At 36.6% G+C, this 12,515-nt stretch overlaps 1 long non-coding RNA gene across 1 annotated transcript; it reads left to right on the forward strand.

Moving 5' to 3' along the window:
• Positions 1-1,651: 1,651 nt before the first annotated feature.
• Positions 1,652-7,729, forward strand: LOC110353729 (uncharacterized). Its single transcript, XR_002404562.4, has 3 exons — positions 1,652-1,784; positions 6,940-7,054; positions 7,301-7,729. It is a non-coding gene; the product is annotated as an uncharacterized lncRNA (long non-coding RNA).
• Positions 7,730-12,515: the final 4,786 nt, after the last annotated feature.

Genomic DNA, 12,515 nt, shown 5'->3' on the forward strand with positions numbered 1-12,515 from the left:
ACATCTGCTGAAAGTAGTCCACAATGCAAATAAACAAGATAGGGAATGACAGAAAGAAATATAGTATTGAGGAAGTGATTTGTCTAGAAAAGCAGGAGCTGACTGCAGTATAGCACTTGTCTCCCCTCACTTCACAAGTTCACAAGTTCAAAAGTCAAGTGTTTTGCCCATTTTAAAGACACATTTTTTGTCCAAATACAATTCTGATGCTAACTTTAAAAACAATACCAAAACATGATGGTGTTTACTTTTCAGTGAGGTCAAAACACCTCTACATTTTTTACATCTCAAATCTTTTCACCTGCCCAGTGAGCAAACTGTTTACAGATGCTCATGCTCCACCACTGGACCACTGGAGTGTCCTGAGTGTCTCTACTTCCAAGTGGCTAAATTATCTGTGTAAAGAGGTATGTATCCTGTCACCTGGGAAAGCTGTGTTCTTAAAAGACACATGCCATCCATTCATTTGGATGCTTTTTTATTTGCCAGAATACCGGGGGCCATTCAAACACTGGAGCTTCCTAATATAAAAAGTGTGCAGGTAGCACAATGGGCTAAGACAGCTTGTATTCTCTTTCTACCAAGGTACAGTGCAGAATGCTTTCAGGAAAGGTGCCAACCTTCTCATAATAGATAATTATTTTAGACTGTTCTGTTGCCTACCAGTCCTGAATCTCATCTTAATGGCAGCTTGCAAGATCTGTGGTCTGCTACATAATAAGGCATTATCTGAGATGTTCATTCCTCTTTTTGTACTCTCAGTAGGCTTTGGGGAATAACAGATGAAGTCAACTGACAGGCAAAATTTTTACGTCCTTTCCCCTCCCTTTCCTCCCACAAGAACTGCTGGGAAGATATCCATTATCTCAGTCAGCAAACACACAAGCTCTTCTGTAACCACAGCAGGAATGGCAAGATGGCCAGCTGAGTGAGACAGAGAAGAAATGCAAGAGCAGCCCATGAGTCTGAAACATAAACTGCCCTTTTTATGGCTGGCTACTTGGCAGAGATGAGAAGTTGCCTGTAAGGGACATGGGTGATATCTCAGCACCGTGATCTTTCTGATCATTGTCACCTCTCTAATGAATTGTGTGTTGGAATGCTGCTGTCAATGATTGAACTAATAGGTCCAGTGCAATGGGGCTATTTCTGAATTACTGTCTCAAATCTAGGAGATAAATATTTTGTCCTGAACTTCTCTCTCCTTCTTAGGCTCTTGCCTCTGTTCTGCCTTTGATTTTCAAACTCCTTCTGGCAAAGGATATTTCCCACCAAAAAAGTTTGTACAATGCCCAAGACAGATAGGTCTTATTCCTGGTTAAGTTCTCAAGTCTCTAGCTTAATAGAATATCCAGCACTGAAAGTACTATCCTAATTTAAAGGGAAGCAATAAATGCTGGTTTATTTTATTTTTGAGCATTTTACAATCCTTAAGGAAAGACATCAGTGAATATTATTGTTATATGATCATTTTTTCTAATACTCAGCTTCCAAGACAGTTAAAGGTGCTAGAGATCACTGTGGGCATGTCTCAAGCAATGCCAGCAGCACCACAGAAAGAAGCACGTGGTGCAAATCAGTAGAGGCTATTAACCAAGCCTCAAGGGCTCTTAACTGTGAGGAATAAAAGGCTGGAGGCATGATGTTGGAGGTGAGAAGGCTACTACTGAAGGCATCCTTGGGGATGATCTTTTGTATTCTCTGAGGAAAAGAAAGACTTCCAGTGAGAGGAAACAAAAGACCTGAACAGCAGGAATATTTTGGGATTGGAGCCAAGGAAAAGAGTCAGTAACAAAGACTGGTAATTTTGCGTGAATTGCTGTTTTGTGTTGTTGAGCACCAGGACACAGCTGGTGTACTGGAGAACCTGAGGATTTGTATTAACTGTATTGAAATGATAATGAAGTTTTTATTTTATGATTGCAGATGTTGGTGGATTATTGTTATTAAGCCTATTAGTGTAATAGTACAAATATGAGTTTCCCTTTGCTTATAGTCTTATTTGTTGTAGCTTTGTGAAATTAAATTTAGGTGGCTTTTAAATAATGTAAAATAGCATCAAAGGTCAATTGAGGAGGTAGAAGCACAGAGCTGAAGGTAAAGTAGTTCAAATGATTCAAATTCTTGACAACTTGAAAGAAACTCACTGCTTTCCACAGTTACACTCAAGACATATGTTTAGCCATTCAGTGATCCTAAGCACAACAGAAGCGAGAGGGAGATCTGGGGATCCCGGGTTATTTTATGGATCTTTGAAAGTAAAAACAATGTTTTGCTTTGAAAAGCAGGTTGTCACTTTGCCTCCTCTTAAAAAATAAATTAAAAAAATAAATGATAACTTGAGCCATCTAGATTTCTGCTTCTGAACATGGAGCATCTGTCCAGCTTTCAGAAAAGAGCTTTGAAAGGTTCATGCTTTCAGGGAACTAGGCTTTGTCTGACTATCTTGGCTGAACACCCAACATAGTAACGGCATTTGAAAGTATTATCTTACCATACGAGACATTTTTCAGTCTATTCTGTATAGAGACCAAATTTTGTTGGTTTGTTTGTTTTTAATATAAAACACATGAAATGAATGTACAATGACACTTGATTTGTTATTACAATTTAAGTGTATATCAAACACATTAAGACAATTCACTGCACTTATGAACTTACAGTCTCTATGACTATTAGACAAAGGCCAAGGAAAAGTGGTTGTCTTTCTTGCCAAGGTTCAAGAAAGTACAATTTTTACTTTAGTCTTAAAACCTCACCCTGCTGACCAGCATATATTGCTCTCACAGACACTGAACAGGACAAATGGAAGGCTAAAACATGCACATCTGAAAACATGATTATACTGTGATCAGACACTTACCAAAGATTTTATTAATTGTTTAATCTCTTTGTTGCTCAACCTCCACTTGCACGGGGCTTGTTCTTATCCTGGTGGTAAGCATGACAAAAATTACTCGAAGCTGTCCAAACAACTCTGCTGCCTTGGCTGACCTGAGGGCACAACAGCAAGTATAGGTCAGAGAAGCACAGAGCCTGATGTACAGTAACTCATGCTGAAGAAACCTAACAGAGTCCTTTCCCGATGCTGCTAAAGAAAACTAAGAGTATTGTTTCCCGTGCTACTAAAGGCCACAGATTTGGGGCTTCTGCTGATGGAAAGGGATCCTGAAGGAGGAGGGGACAGTTAGGGACTTTCCCATCACAGTCCAGTCGTTGTCTCTCCCTAAGCAGTGGAATTTTTTGAGACAAGTCTTGCTGCCAAGTCATACTTATGACTTTGAAGCCCTAGTTTTTGAGCATACCTCTCCAGGCTTTGGTTAGCAGCCCTTGGCAGACACCCAGCCAGTGACAGGTGGTGGGGTGCCAGAAGGCAGTTGTGCTGCCAGCAGGGTGAGGGCTGCTCTCTCACATGGAAACCTAACACAGGAGTCCTCAAATGCAGCAAGAGTGGAGAAAATCAATCACAAGAGGATAATTCTGACACCCTAGGTTGGTTGAAGGATCTTGGATGTATACCATAGCTGGGCCAGTATCTGCTGAAAGCCCTGAAGCACTGGCTAAGATACAACTTTCAGACATGCGTTGTGATGAGCCCCTGCTTTTGCTCATGTGCAGAACAGTTGGCTCAGCCATCAAATCAAGATAAATGATTTCTCCTTGGGGGTAACGAATATTAACACTCTTTATTTCAGCTGTGAGTTAAGCCTCTGCCTGAAAAGGAGGAATACACTGGATTTGAAGACCTTGGGAAAGGACTTTAAGCTCCCATATATCTATGTGCATACTTTGAGATACATAAACAAAACAGACATTGAAAACTCAGTCCTTGTTAACCAGAAATCAATATTTTCCAATTTCTTTTAAGCATAGTAATTGCAATATTCTTCAGATGTTCTTCCCAAAAAAAACTATCATGCAGAAACTTCATAATGACAAAAAATCTAGAATAACATCTGCTCTGACACAAGGTTTTTATTCGTTACTTTTTATTTATTCTTTCTTATTTTTATTAATTCTTAATTTTATTTCAGTGAAGAAGTTAATTGAAGTATGATAGCAGTAAGTTGCAGAGAAAGGCCAATGAAATTGTTTGTTTGCTTGTTTGTTTTATATATGAATCTCAGCAGTAAGATGGGATTGAAGTGAGCCATTTACACGTAGCCTTATATGTGTGTTGTGCATATTTATATGTATATGCATACTATATATATTTGTGCATTTATACAGAGAGGCACACACAGACTTTTAGCCATTCTTCTAGAGGCTGTAGCATAGTTTCCTACTTAAATGTAGTCAGAATAAAATAACCATTAATCTCCCAGTACAGCCTAGGCAGTGACAGGGTAAGCTCCTGTATTTTGCTGCCAACAAGCTTCCTGGGCTGAGAAGTCCGTTCCTTTCTTGTCATCTTGGCTGAGCCTACCTACAGACATGCCAACAAGCAGTAAGTTATAGTGTTTTCTGTTATGACACCTGACTCATCAAGGTACTAAACCACCTGCTTGATTTCAAGCATGGGACATATTTCGTTATTCAGACGCATTCTCAACTGCCATAGCTGAACAGGCATTGGATTAGTCAGAAAACGTAACTGGCAGCAGTCACTCTCTCATTTCACATAGACTACCAAATTGTGACAGCAAATAGTCCCTGCTTTCCTGGCCTTTATCAGAGCCATCAGGCAAAGAAACATTTTCTATAAGTCCTGTGTTTTCAGACTTTTTACACATTATTTTTAAGTCAGGGGAAATTTCTGTTTCCCCATATGTACGAGCAAATCCAATTGCTTTATAAAATATAATATTTGGAAATACGGAAAAGCACTATTTGGTCCCTCGTAATTTCCCTGTTTTCAGCATCAGTGATATTGAAGCAATGTTGTTAGGGTTTCTTAAGATGCAACAATATTCATTTTATTTCCCAGAAATAGTACTAAAGCTTCTTGCCATTTATCACAGTTCTAGATCAAAGCCTAGCAGTGAAATACTGTAATGCTAGTGAGAAAGTCATTTTAAAATGCAAGAGGAAATGGGAATGACCCTTTCCTTCAAAATAAAGAAAGCTAAATTCTCTGACCTCTCAAAAAATGTGAACAACCTGCACCTTCTCCTGAAGTATATGTCTGTCAAGAGACAGGTCTGAAAAAGATTGCATCAATTTGTTTCTTTTACATGACTCAGCACTAAGCAGCGGTGAAATGCTTAAAATGGTATCACAATCAACAGAACAACTTATACTCTCCAGACACTGAAGAAGGCAAAGGTCAAAAAATTTGCAAAATAAACTGTAAGTAAAAAATTAAGTGCTTCTGTTCAGTATTTAAGGTTATCCTGTATTTGTATCAACAGAGTACTGTTGATTTAGTATGATTGTGCTTATGCATAATTTAGTTGATGGTAGCTTGGAGCCAAAAGTACCTCGTGATGTCAGCACATATCAGGGATGTTGAAGTAAGGCCAACAGAAGATTCAGATACTAAGCAGTTCTGAAAGATCAAATTATATTTGTTCATTTTGGATGCCCCAATAGACGTTCAGTGAAAGTTTGATGACTACTTTCAGAAGTTGCCCTTACATGAGTAGAAACTCTATGTCAACTTTAATGTCAAGCCCATGTGTAGGTTCACTGGCATAATTTAAAATTATACTGAGAAGTGTAAAAATTGAAATCCTACAAAAAAGTTAAAATAAGCTATTATTTTAGCTATTGTTCTGTTCAGCTGTTTTGGTTAAAGGTGTTAGAACAACAGCATGAATCTCAGTAGATTGTATGTGTAATTATTCTTATGAAAATACCATATTTGCAGACATAGTTCTACAAGATCAACTTGCCTAGATACAATCTTGTCTTGGGCACATGCCCAGTAGTAACTGAACAAGAGAAGGATCTGTACATGAAAATAACTGTCATGAAACTATCTCTGAAAGCAGAATTTCCACAACTTTACACTGTGCCACAGAAATCCATAGACCGCCCCTTTGTTACACCTATATAGTTCTGCTCTACCCTCTTTGTTAGCAATTACTTTCGTTCTGCAAAGGGCTTTTGTTAGGTTTTTCTGAGTAGTTGCTTCTGACAGAGTTCACTGCATAATTAGCAATACTATCTTCCATAACAGGAATGGTGTATACCAGAGTATGCATTATTAACTGCTCATTGCCCTTATAAGACCTGCTTGAACTTTTCAGATTGATGTTACAGAATTGTCTGATTACTAATAATTACCATGGAATGATTTTCTTTACTAACACTGCAAGAAGTAATTCAGTAAATTATAGCAAATTGTATTTTCTGAACAAAGTACTTTAGGGGTCATTAGGCATTAACACTTTTTTTTTTTTTTTAATATGTACTTAAAACAAGTTAAGGCTTTAATCTTATATAAATGTCAAGATTAACCTTACTTTTGAAAGAAAAAAACTAATATACTGCACATTCAAACACATGCAAAAGGGTGTTCTGTTTCACATATTACTAACAAATGTACCAAGGCAATACATGTTAATTACTTGCTGAAGTTGCTTGAATCATAATCTTAAGAAATACTTATTGAACATCCACATAAACAACCTATCAAGGGTTGGGAAAAAAAAAATGTTTTCTCCAAAGTTTACAAGAAAGATATAAAGTAAAAACTGGTTCTGAAATATGTGCTGATAAATCTACATTGTACTATGTTTTTTCAAGACACAGGGTTTCTCAGAACAGTAGCCAGGCAAACAAGGTGCTATAGTACTCAGTGATCCCAATAAGGTCTATATTGACTCTGTGACTGTCTTTTTTTTCTGAATAGAAATTTCACACACTGCATATGAGTTGTGCATTTAACAAACCTCTTTTTCTTAAATGAAATTCATTTTATGGTTTGTTTGTGTTTTTTTAATATATTTATAAATTAGTATTTTCCAGCATAAAAGCTTTCCGCTCATTTCACAGCAGTTCTTACCAACTATACCACAACAGAGGCACAAAAACAGCCAAACAGATGGCCACTACATCTACGTGGCACCAGATAGATGCTCCTCAGACCAAGCTTCAAACAACAGCTGAGGTGAACTCTCTGTGGCTTTTAATCTTTATTCTGAAAAACCATCTTTAGTTGGGAAAAAAAAATAAGATAATGTTCTATCAATTAATTATCGATTAAATTAACTCATTAATTTGACAATGACATTGCTCCTTGATTTTTAATTCTGAAGTTTTTTTTGTATAAATGTCTTATCACCATTGCTTTAGAATATCTAATTTATTTCCAGGTATCCTATACATTTTTTCATATTATTTTCCTTTCTTCCAGAGACCACATTTACATAGACAACAGGATATGGGTGAATTTGTCCTATTTTTTTCAGCAGTTTCTGAAGGTTGAGTTTATTCAGTTGACTGAGAATGTTCAAATGTTCCTGTCCTACATTAGTAGAGGTACTATGTTGTGCAGCTTTGTAGTATTAAGTCTAAATCCATTTGTGTGAAGGATAGATAGAAGACAAAATACAATTTCATTCTTTTAATTCGGTGGAGAAAAATTGTTACTGACATGGAGAAAAACATAAGAAAAATGAATTCATGGGAAGCCATTTTTACTTAAGCACCATGTGGGCAATTCTTTTTTCACTACTTCAGAGCCCTGTGAGGAAGTCAACATGCACCAACATTTAATATACAATTTGTGAACTATTAACATTTAATTTAATATTATTCAGTATAAATTCATTTCATATCAACAGTAATGAGTGTTTTTTTTTCAGATTCTGGCAGTATTTGTTCTTCACTGTACACTCACTGTAGACTGATTGACAGTTTCAAACTAAATACCAGTAGCCCAAAATAATGTACTCCTACTCTCAGCTTGTGCTTGAATATTCAAATCTGCAGATGTAGGAGTGAAACAGAAGACATAGAAGTGGGAAAAAAAAAAAGAATATGCACCGAGATTCCAGGTGTTGAATGTTTGACATTGGCTCACTTCAAGGAATATTTGTTTCTTCAAAAATTGGACCCTGTTACCTTTCCCATAGAAAAGTTTCAGATCTTGCAAAAACTTGTTTAATAATAATTCCTATAGAGTGAAGCAATGAACTACTGAGGTAAGAAGCTTTTCTTACCCATTTCAGCATTGCTGTATTAAATCCTGAATATGCATTTTGAAAAGATTTATATAAAAAAATAAATTTTGATTCTTAAAATCAGAAAGCTCTGTGAGGCTGGTGTCTTCAATGTGAGCTTTTAGACCAGAACTAAATCAGCAAGATTCTTTGTGCATATACCTCCACATAGTTGCAACCACAGAGTTTAGCTTATGTTAGTATGTTAATACTAGGCATTGTGTATATGTGCAGAATGAGTTTAAGGGCCTATTATCTCACTTGCATAAGCAAACAATTTGCTTGTGAAACAATTTAGCATCTGGCTTTACAGCCAGAACTGTTTATTCATTTTCATTAAGGCATTACTGCTGTGGAAGCAAAAAGGAAAATCTGCTTCAAAATGAAGACAATTCATAGTTGCATCTTAACAGCCTTACACTGTTTTCTTAACACAGAAGAATCTGTGATACTTAACACTTCTGTACTGTAAAATGGAGTGTAATCAGAATGAGAAATGTTCCCCCACCTTCTATATGCAGTCAAGGCTGATACCTGAAGAAATGCCTTAACAGGCTTAAATTCAGTCATTCATGCATGTGGGGCATTAGTGTCCCCACTGAAAATTAACTAATAGATATTTTTCATATATCCATGATGTTAGGCTTCACAGAAAAGTGCAAGAAAAGTATCAGATGACTTTAAAGATTCTGCGTACTCTATGGTCATGCAACAAATATGGAAAATTTGGGTCATTCTAGTCCTTCGTTAATCTTCTTCCCAGGCAATAAATGCCACTGTAAAGACAGGATAAGATTCAGAAAGTATAGTGAGGTTGTTATGGTTTGCTTCTCTGAATTGTTTTAATCATGTTATGGAGAAAAAGGAAAAAAAAAAATCAGCATATTTTTTTGGTTCCACAAAGTATTGCACATTTATCATTAATCCCTTCACCAGGAAGAAAAAAGATGAAAATGCTGACCTGAAATATACACTTGAGATTTACTGGCTTCTTTGATATGTCTGTATGTGAGTAGAATAAGAATAGTTTTACAGAGAAAAAAAAAAATATATTTCATTATTTCCTTCCCACTTTCATCCTTCATACTAGGTGTAGGAAAATTGAATATTCCATAGAGAACAAATTGATTACAGGTCAGATTATCAGTATGTGTAGGCTGGCATAGTTTAGCAAAATCAAGGGAGTTACTCCAGTTTACACTAACTAAAAATCTGTCTCACAAGTAGGACTATGCAAACAATCGATATCTCTGGGTCAGTGGTAGAGAAGAAAACAAGTAACACATGTCAAAAGGACTAAGGGTTTTTCTCTGACTTGAGAAGAAACACGTAAAAATGTAATGAATTGAAAAGAAAGCTATTTCAGTATAGGGATTTTTTTAGTTATATTTCAAGGCATCTTTCATGTAGAACTAAATGGAATTTGGAAACCAGTCTAGAATTATAAGGGAATGAAACAGAAACTCAGAATAGGGAGGGGGCAAAGCTATTGATGTGATAACCCATCCTCTGCAGCCATGATGAGACTCTAAAAAACAAACAAGCAAGAAGCAGAAGTGGCCTAAATAGCAGAATGCCAAGATTTCTGAGTCACCTCATATAAACAAAGGGACTCTTCTTTTTGTAATAAACAAAACTAGTTTCCATGCCTCACAGGTATGCCCTGATTTGGGTGATAGAAAAATGGGGTAGTCTGGGTAGAAAAACTGGAGAACATCCAGGTTGATTTTTCTCCGGAAAAAGCTATGGGAAACAAGGAGATCTAATAAAAATGTAATGGAGTTGCCATAGAAAAATGCCAAGCTGACAGAAAGTTAAGCATGAGTCACAACACAGCACAGAGTGTTTTATGTTTATAAAGGGATGTGTTCCAACCCTTGCAGACACACCTAGCATAATTTTAAACTTTATTTCATGTCCTAATCTCAATGGTAGAAGAGACCACCAAAAGCTTAAATGAGGCTGTAAAATCTGCCCAAGAAACAAATAAACTTGAAGGCAACTAGCTTGAACTCCCATGACTATGATGCTAGCAGGTCCCAAATTAGCCATCTTATAGTAAGATCTGTTGCTTGACCACAATGTAAATATATGCATAGTATCTTATAATATCTGTGCAGCTGTGACTCAATAGCAATCAGACCAAAAACCCCCCTGATATAAGTATACTTGTAAAATTTACTTGGCTGTAGGCTCTTCATAATGAAAGGTAGAAGGAAGCTTCCAAAAGGACAAAAAAGGCCAACTAGGAAACTAACCAGTTAGCAAGGATTACAGACTTGATACTACAAATTCTTTATGCACACAAGGGGAAATTCAAGACATTCACATCATTGGATTTCTAGATTTCTATGAGCACTTATTAAGCAGATGAGTTAGCATGTATCTTCACCTCATGCAGTCATCTGTATGGGTGTCCCCAGGATAAATGGTAGAACCATGGCAAAGCAAATGATCTACAAGTAGTCCATGGTTTGTACCAGCATGAGAATTCAATGAAGGATTTAATTGCAAAATCCTGGAACTTGTGTGTAGTCCAAGTCCCACACGAGGTGTGAGCCAGTATGAATTGCAAGGAAAATCAGATGGAGAATGTGTGCTTTCTTAATCTGTGAAGATTATTCTGAAATCTCTTCAACCCTCCCCCACCCCCTTTTTTTCCCAAGATGAATGTATTACACAGAATCACAGAACTATCTAGGTTGATAGAGACCTCAAGATCATCGAGTCCAACCTCTGACCTAACAATAACAAGTCCTCTACTAAACCATATCACTAAGTTCAACAACTAAACGTCTTTTAAAGACCTCCAGGGATGGTGACTACACCACTTCCCTGGGCAGCCCGTTCCAATGTCTCACAACCCTCTCAGTAAAGAAGTTATTTCTAATATCCAACCTAAAACACCCCTGGTGCAACTTTAGCCCATTCCCCCTCATCCTGTCACCAGGCACATGGGCTAATAGACCAACCCCCACCTCGCTACAGCCTCCTTTAATGTACTTATAAAGAGCGATAAGGTCACCCCTTAACCTCCTTTTCTCCAGGCTGAACAAACCCAGCTCCTTCAGCCACTCCTTACAGGCCTTGTTCTCCAGACCCCTCACCAGCTTTGTCGCAAGTATCCAAAGTGATGATCTGTAGGAAGATGAGCATGCATGTCTCAGGAAGGATAGTTCCCAAACAAGAAGAATGAAGATCCATGGAGGCCTGCATATATAACTTTAACAAAGAGATGAGTATTCAATCCTTAAAGTCTAGATTTTTCAGTGTACTTTAATTCTTTGGTAGGAGTTTGCGTCAACAATTTTAGAATACATGACAATGGGTTTGAAAATTAACAATAAAATGTTATTTTTTTCTCTTCTTAAAAAATAAAAATTTAAAATTAAAAAAAAAAAAACTGTCATAGTTCTCTAGGAAATGTGACCAGATGTCTTGAAATAAACATATTTCATCCTTATTACACTGATAGGTTGACTTTTTTAATGAGATTGTTAACTCATTTCCATGAGTCTGATGTGCTAAGAGAGATCACATCTTTTCTTTATTTCATAGAACAGGGGTCATCATCCAATCACTGATACGTCCCACACATGGTTAAATTAGACTATCACAGATCTTTCTTCTATAATTATAATGCAAGGTAACTATGGTAACGATAGTTGGCAAATCTTGTCTTTTAAATGGCTTCTGTTGCACAGGTTTTTTTATCTTCTTCCCCCTCCCCCTTCCCACACACATTTTCTTCTTATTATAACAGGAAGATGTGGGTAACTATTACAATATATATGGATTCCTGTCCTCAGCACTACCAAAGATCATCCTTTCATCAAGAATGGCAATTACTTTTACCCAATATCAACTTAAAATTACTTCATTTTTAAGTTCTCAAGACACATACAACCAGGGAGTTATGCTTCCTCATAACTTTTCAGCATAAATTCAGATTTCACTTTTTCAACAAATTCTAGCACTTTCTAGAAAAATTAGTGAGCTGAATCAGCTTCAACCAAGGTTAATATCATGATGCTTAATGCATATTTGACACCTCCACATTAGAATTAAAGCACATAGATATTCTTCTCTAAACTGTGTATATTTATTTTTACTCATAGTCTATCTGAACTAGTAAATAGGAAGGCTACTCAGTTGCTGTAAAAATATATATATATATATTATATATATATGCATATAATATATATATATATATTGTTGTTTACTATTATTTTGACCTAAGAGGAAAAACATGGTAGAAAACTGCTTGACTCAGAGGTGTCTGAAAGCTGACTGTCTGTGTCTCTCCTCTTAATGTCTTTTTTTTCCATTGACTCACCTTTGATTTTTGGCAGATTCTGAACAACCTGTTCATTATAACATTGGCAATGTGATCATGCTATCTCTGGC

This window comes from Anas platyrhynchos, chromosome 1, assembly GCF_047663525.1.
Source record: "Anas platyrhynchos isolate ZD024472 breed Pekin duck chromosome 1, IASCAAS_PekinDuck_T2T, whole genome shotgun sequence".
Classification (NCBI taxonomy): domain Eukaryota; kingdom Metazoa; phylum Chordata; class Aves; order Anseriformes; family Anatidae; genus Anas; species Anas platyrhynchos.